The sequence below is a fragment of the Corvus brachyrhynchos genome, unplaced genomic scaffold (assembly GCF_000691975.1).
Source record: "Corvus brachyrhynchos isolate BGI_N302 unplaced genomic scaffold, ASM69197v1 scaffold61, whole genome shotgun sequence".
In the NCBI taxonomy this organism is placed as follows: Eukaryota; Metazoa; Chordata; class Aves; order Passeriformes; family Corvidae; genus Corvus; species Corvus brachyrhynchos.
This window is the reverse complement of record NW_008236478.1, coordinates 1,576,398-1,583,885: the sequence shown is the minus strand read 5'-3', so window position 1 is coordinate 1,583,885 and position 7,488 is coordinate 1,576,398.

Here is a 7,488-nt window from a genome sequence, read left to right as displayed (position 1 = left end):
AGGTGTGGATAGAAAAGATGTTTGGTTTTTTTATCGGCCTACTCATTTTTATGACATTCCCCACCCTGCAAATTGAATTGCTGGGAACATCAGATGATTGATCTAACACTGAGGTGCGATAACATGCTTTCCTACACAACAGAACTGAACTTCTACTGTAGTATCAGGTCTACTATCATGGAGGAAAGCGACCACAAACATAGAACTTAGTCTGATATCCCCACTTCTGTAAGGATCACTAATAATTCGGGACACCATTAATTGACAGCCAGCATAGATACATTTCAAGTTCACCAGAGAAAAAAAACATATATTATGGGAAATAAGTCCTAGAAATACAGAGCATCACCAAGATGCCTATAGAGACAAAAGAGGTCTGGGAACTAACTGCTGCAATGGACTGTATACTGGAAATGAGATCCTCCTGTGCGTGATGAGATACTTCTGTATACAGAGATAATCAATGAAACAAAAGCTACAGGAGGTGGGTATGTGGCAAGAAGTAGTCTTTTCTTCCTACTGTACTAGGAACACTATTTTCAAAATGTTGGTCTCTTCAGAGTACAAAATACATGTGAGGCTGGGTACTACATCTTCAATAAGTACACTGTAAATGTGCCAGCTTGGCCTGCACACCTGTGACTGAACCAGAGATACCTAGAACTAGAAATAGGACCTGTATTCTTCACAGGTCGAGTATAAAGAGTAAAAAAAAACCCTCTAACAGAGAGGCCACAGAAACATGGACTCAGAAACAGAAACTGTCCCACCTGAAACATCCCAGCATTTAGCAAATATCTTTTGCTCCTCCAAACCTTTGAATGGGGACACTGGGAACAAAGAACGTACCTGACCTCCACCCATCATCATGGCTTGTTTCATCATGCCAATGGAAAGAATACCCTTCTCTTTCTTGCCTTCCCATGAGCAGAGCCCTTGTATTGTGATTAAAAAGGACACACACTGACTTTTTTTGGCTGTCCACGAGGAACAGGACTATCAGAACCTCTTCTTCCTTGGGAAAATTTTGTCTTTCGTGTCATTTTTCCTGAAGCTGAGGCTCAGAGTAACCAAAATATGACCTCAAATGAGTCAATGGGACATTTCCCCATCAGCTGGGGAAATGGCATCATCCTGCCTCACATTTATCTTGTGGAGCCAATTTCAGAGGCACTTCATTTCTGAAGCACTTTTAGGTCCTGGTACAATTTACGTAGGGCACACTCTGCTCTCCAGCTAAGCAAACATTGTTTTGTTTTCTTTAGCCCTTGAGAGCTCTTGCCTTCAGTATCCCCCCAAGGGGAAAGGAGTAGAGCCTCTTGTGTCGGATGAATGCTCACATGAGAGGCTGGTAAAGCAAGTGGTCCCTCTTGGCTCATATACAGAGGAAACACAACCCATGATACAGGATAAGCTCCTCATCTAGTGCTGTGTCTGGATCTGACCACTGCCTGTTTGCTCCCCTCCTCCTTTACCAATTTGTGAGCAAGTCCCTGACCAAATTGGAACAAACCCTTCAGCAGATGCTTCCCTAACTTCCTAAGAGGCATGTTGGTGGCTCCTTGTTGGAGAGCCCTTAGATCAGGCTGAGAGCATCCAAGTGAATCTAAAGCATACAGGAGGGCCCTTCAACCACAGAGAACCCAGCCATCCTCCAGCTGTTAAATAAATATAAGCAGCAGTGACAGAAAATCAGCACTCCACAAAATTGTTTACGGGTTTTGCCAGAAGAACTTAATACCAACAAGAGCAATGTAGTGCTGAGTGGGAAGGAGACTATTAATAAAGGGCAAGGGAATGCTGGGAGTGAGCAATGGCATTACCAAGAGGCAAAACTGACAAAAAGGACAAAAACTGGCATGAGCAGAGATTTGATAATACTGAGTTAGTCTCTTCTCTGTCAGCAATTTGTAATTGTCAGCAATCAGAAGTACTGATGGTAGGAAACAGTAAGAGACCTAAAAAACAAATAAAATAATCAAAGCAAACACAAATATAGACCATTTAGACTTCAACTAAGGTAGATCTAGTTAGTGCTGCAATCCAGAGCAAGAAAAGCCAGGAGGAAAGTCAAGCTGGAGAACCAAGTCAGTATCTAAACCAGTGACTAGCACCACAACAACTAAAACAAGCAGCTTCAGGTCCAACTCTAAAAGCATGTGTTCAGTGAGATACAGGTAGAGCTGAACACACCTTCATTCTGAAGGTACTCCTTGCTCAGCACATGGAAGTGACGAGACAACAGAGTCCATTTTAAGCTATATAGCATGTAAATAGCTATACATCACATTCCTCCTCTTCTCCAAGTTTGCCCTCCCTGAAGGCCAGAAACTTCTTTAGCCTTTGGCCTACAGTGCAAATCTACTGCTTTGTCATCAGAATATTTGATTATTTATAAAAAAATGGAAGACTGTCACCTGAAATAATTTAAGAAGCCACACCACAGAAATATTCAAAGGTCAAGCATTTATGGCCTGTATCCAGTTCTGAGTCCTGTATCCATACAGTAAGACCTCAATAAGGACATATTCACAGCTATGAACCAATGTAAAGACAGGTATCTCTCTCCGGGCAAGAGAGAAGTGCCTACCTGCCAGACTAGATGTCCCACCCTGCTCTTCAGCACTTCTCGCCCACTAGCTTACACAGCTCCCCACTCCCATGTACTTATATCTACAGGTGCCCATATTTAACTTGGATTTCACTGCAAATAAGCCACCTGGAAACCAAGCGTGCAAGGTCTAAACTCTTTTGTGGATTTCACTCCGAAACTTTGTGTTTTGTTTCCCCATGTCCAAAACGTGAACAGAAGCAAAGAAACAGGGTGAAGTCTTCAGATACTGTTATAATGCAACAAAACTGAGTAATAGAGCTACCAAGTCTAAAGAAGGGAAAAATAAAGATCTCTATGGAATCAGTTAGAGGAAAAACATTTCCCGATTGTTCAACCACACCACAGCCTTTGCAGCTCACAGTCAAATCCCAGTTATATTCTCTCCAGCACTGCCTCTGCCATATACAAAGAGCCACATAGTTCTCCACACTACTCTAGTGAAATTTCAATGATAGGACAAAATAGATGGGAAACCAGAAGCTTTAGTGAATGAAACATTATGGCATTGACTCATGACTCTTTTAGTACTCCAGTTCATAGAAATCTCTAAAGGCAGCTGCTTTCCCAACATATTCATGTTTTCACAGGATCCAGTGCTCTTAATGCCACCTATGCCCCCAGCACGTGCTGTCCTGTGTGTCAAGAACATTCATCCCTAATTTCTTATTATACTTTGAAAAGTCCAGTCCTTTTCTTTTCATAGTATATACAAGAAACATATGGACAAAGTTAACCTTGTAGTTATGTCCTGGATAGGATTTGACTTCAGAGCCCTGATTCAGACACACCATGTAATAGCAGGCAGATGATCAAATTTCAAAGCTCCTCAGTTAATAGAGATCCTACAATTGTTTCAGTGGTCTTTGAATAGACTCTTAAGTGGTTTTTTCCACTCAATCTGCACTGTGTATTTACACTGTAAGCTCCCCAAGGCAGAGATTGTTTCTCATTTAACTGTGCCTTTTATCACAACTAAAATTTAAGTGACACAGTTATGCCCTGGTCCTGCTCCAGCATACTGACTTGGGGTTTGGGAAGGGACCAAAAGGGAGCCCTCATGTTCAGGGTATTTCCTGCCTTGAGGTGTACAGTCTTTTTTTGGTGTTTTGGTAACAGATTAAACAGATACACCAGGGAAGTAAGTTTCAAAGAGAGAGAGAGAAGTCTAATGCTCTAAGATCCAATTCCTGTGCTCAGAGCATTAGATCCATAACTTCCAAAAGAAATCTGGGCTTGACATTGCTGCTCAGGAACTTCAGGAAAGACCTGGAACTGTCTTATGTCAAAACTTGCAAAACACAAGAATACGGTGGCCCTCAATTACTGTTGATTACAATGTTGATTCACTGCTCAAACCATAGTCCAGCCCCTGGAGGAAAACTGGTTTTGACCTGTATCTGCATCTTTCCTCTTTGCTCTTGCCAAAAGCATGTGCAGTATCCAAGGAGAATTAGCTCCAACACATATCCCCACCAAGTTTATTTACAGTAAAGTAAACGTGACTTTTTCTTCCTGTCCCAGTGTTATACCTTTTCCTTCAGACTTTTCCCTTTCTTTTTGTTCTTCTTCCCCCAAAGATCCCCAAAAGCACAGCTCCTAAAGTACTGCCAGAAGAGAGCAGGCACAGCAAAGCCCCAGAATGACTCCTAGGCTTCATGCCACTAGCACCTACCCCTGCAGCCCTTGCAAAGTTGGTAACATAAAAGCTGGAACATCCCCTAAATCTTCGCTAATTATCCCTACAGACTTCAATGTCCTCCAGAACCATGTGAAGGATCTTCCTAATTACTAGCCAGACAATGGAGAGTGGAGTCGAGTCCCTGGGATCCTCCAGCCTGCCAGCCCCAGCCATGCATGTTCCTGTTTGGCCTCTGGTGCTGACTGCTCCATGTGGAGACCTCCACCCCACACTTCCTCTCTTCCATCTCCACCCATCTCCCTTCCCTGCCCCCATCACCACAACCCCCTTCATGTGGATTTTATGAATGAAACTTTCTGACAGTTACGGGATTGGCAGAGGCCTATTCAGCAACCTGGGGAATGTGTGAACATCAGGCTTCATTAGAGACTTCTCCCAGTCAGCTGATAGCTCATTAACTTAAAGTGGCCTCTTGTTTTAAAACCTCAGAGACCAGGAGGTGGGGTGTAGAGAAGGGGGGATGGTTCTCATTGTTCCTCTTGCCTCTCTCCCCCTCTGCCCCCTGTGAGATTAGGCGCCCTTGGAGGGGAGAGAGAGAGAGGCTAAAACAACTTTAATTAGTTATTTTCAAAGATTTTTCTCCCCCTTTCTTCCTTTTTTTGTTTGTGTGTGGAGCAGGGGGGGTCTCTCAGCTGGGTTTTTCTGCATGGAGGAGCTCACGTCATTATGCTTAAATCCAGCTCCTCCATCCTTTGTCTCCTGGCCAACAATAGAAGAGGGCTTGTAAAAAGCTCCTTCCAAAACTCCTGGAGACTGTCTGAAAAGGAAGATGGGGTGAAGACTCCTCTCTTTCCTCCCTCGGTCACAAAAGTGACAGTCTGGTGCCTGTGCCAACAGCTTTCCTGTGTTAGAAGCTAGTACTGGGGGTAAGTAGGGCAAACAGTGTACTGATTCCTAAACTGCTGTTCTGTCAGATGAAAAGTGGAGCCCAGACTCACTTCACAAAGTGTCTGGTAACTGTTCTCTGTGAGGCTTTAAGATCAGGCTGGAGCTCCGGACATCAAGGTCAGTCAGGACTTTATCCCAAGTTCTAATCCTCTTCTTTCTTTTAAAGAAATCATAAAGTAAGTGTAGCAATAGGGCGAACCCCCCTTCATGACTTCACTTCAGAAGAACTGAAATAAACAACTAAACTGCCATTATTGTCATCCATAGAGAAACTGGTTGAGAGCAGCACATTCATGTCTTACGGACAACCAAACTACAAACCACAATGGCTTTCAACAACTCATGCTTGATGGAGTTTAGCAGAATAGAGAAGGTGACATCCCCTCAGTTGTGGCATAAGGAGCAATAAAAACAACAAAACAAACAAGCAAGCAACCCAAACAAAGAAACTCAAACAACTACAAAAAAAGAAAAGCATCTTTCTTCCTTGCTATCACCAAAGCCCAGAACAGTATCCTAGAGTAACAATTGCCATCGTGCCAACCTCCAGCTTCTCTTCTAGTTCTTCTTTCAGCACTGCAAAGAAAGATTTCTTCCCATAGATTCTCTTTGGGGCCATCCACAAAAGAGATGTGTCTCTGAAGAGGATATAAGTTGAAGTTTCAGTGACTAGATGAGTTCATGTGCGAGGCAGAAAAATCTACCATGAATTATGGTTTAACCAGAACATTTATACACTCTGTAAATCACATTTAACAGCATCTCCTTTGGCTGTTTAAATCAGAAGCTCCCAAGAATTTGGACCAATAGACTGATAACTCAAACTTTATTCCTACATTGCAGCCCAGACACAAGAATTGAGGTGTTGGTGGATGTTGCAGTAGAAGGCTATACCAAGGAGTAGGTGAAAACTGCTACCATGGCTTCATAAATCAGATTCAAAAGCAACAGTTTGGACAACAGGCATTCCAGGATAAGGATTCTACTGCAGTTTAAGCATTTGGGATCCAATTTGATCAGCTTTCTTACATGAAACCAACTTTTGCAAGTTTTTAGAAACAATGCTTTTGCATTCCCTTGCACCTTCTTCAAAATCAGAGGATAAACCTGCTCCCTCTCCAGTCAGTGGCATTCACCTATGGTCTGAGGAACCAGAGGGTGGGATTTTGCCCCTATTTAAACACTGACAGGCCAAGCAGAGTGGTTTGGAGTCATTTGTGCTGTGATCCTGTCCGTTCTCACAAGCGGAGTGAGACTGGCCGGCTCCTGGCTTTGCAGTCCTCAAAGGAGCTGTGCTGTGCACTGCAGTGCTGCTAAAGCCGTGCACTGGTGCTGCCAGCCAGCTGTCAGAGGCACCACCTTACAGGACTCAAACACTTTCCACAAAGGCTGTAAACCAGGGGTTTGTTGCAAGACTTTACAGGAATGTTCTTTTTGGCAATGGTTGTAAGGATGACAAGTCTTTCCCTCCATTGTATACCTTCCCTTCTGTTTCTCCTGTCTTAATCTTACTTCCATGGTTTGTGAAGATTTTTTAAAGTTAAACATCTCCAATACCCCATCCTATACGTGGCTGTATTTTCAAAGTAGTAAACATGATTATTATGCACCAATAAGAGGCAGAATCATGTTCTAATCCAGTTGCCTAATGAGCCTAGCATCTCTGAATTAAATAAACTCTGCAAGTATTACTTTTTATTGTGCTTTCATTAAAGCAAAGAAGTTTCTTCCCTTGCTGATTGCAAGGATTTTAAAACATAGATTCATTTGCATTTGTGAGAATTTTCATTCTCTGCCCTCAGCATCAAAGAATGTACTACATTTTGTGATGAGTCACACCAATTTTCTCTTGCCATGAACTGGTAGGTTCCAATGCTTCCAGGAAAGGCCACTCCCCAGATTTCAAGACGTCACTCTTGAATTTAAAAAAAACCAAAGTATTCAAGCGCTTTTCTACACTTACCACCAGAAACAGCTCTACTCATCAAAATATTGGGATTTCCCTCCAGGAAAGCTTAAGGATTACTCACAGGACACCCACCAAATTTATAAAAAGAAGAAAGCAAAGAAAAGATCAATATAAAGGTAAAGAAAAAGGAGACAGTGCTATAATTCTGTTTTGTTTATCTCTCAGTGATACAGAAGCATACCAACATCACAACACACCAAGTACTACCCCCCTACAGTTAAAAGATAAGCTATAGAGATGCTTGGAAATGAGTTGATTTCCAGCCTTTGGGTCTAAACCCAGAAGACCACGAAGCCTGCAGAGAAAAGCCTAACAGAG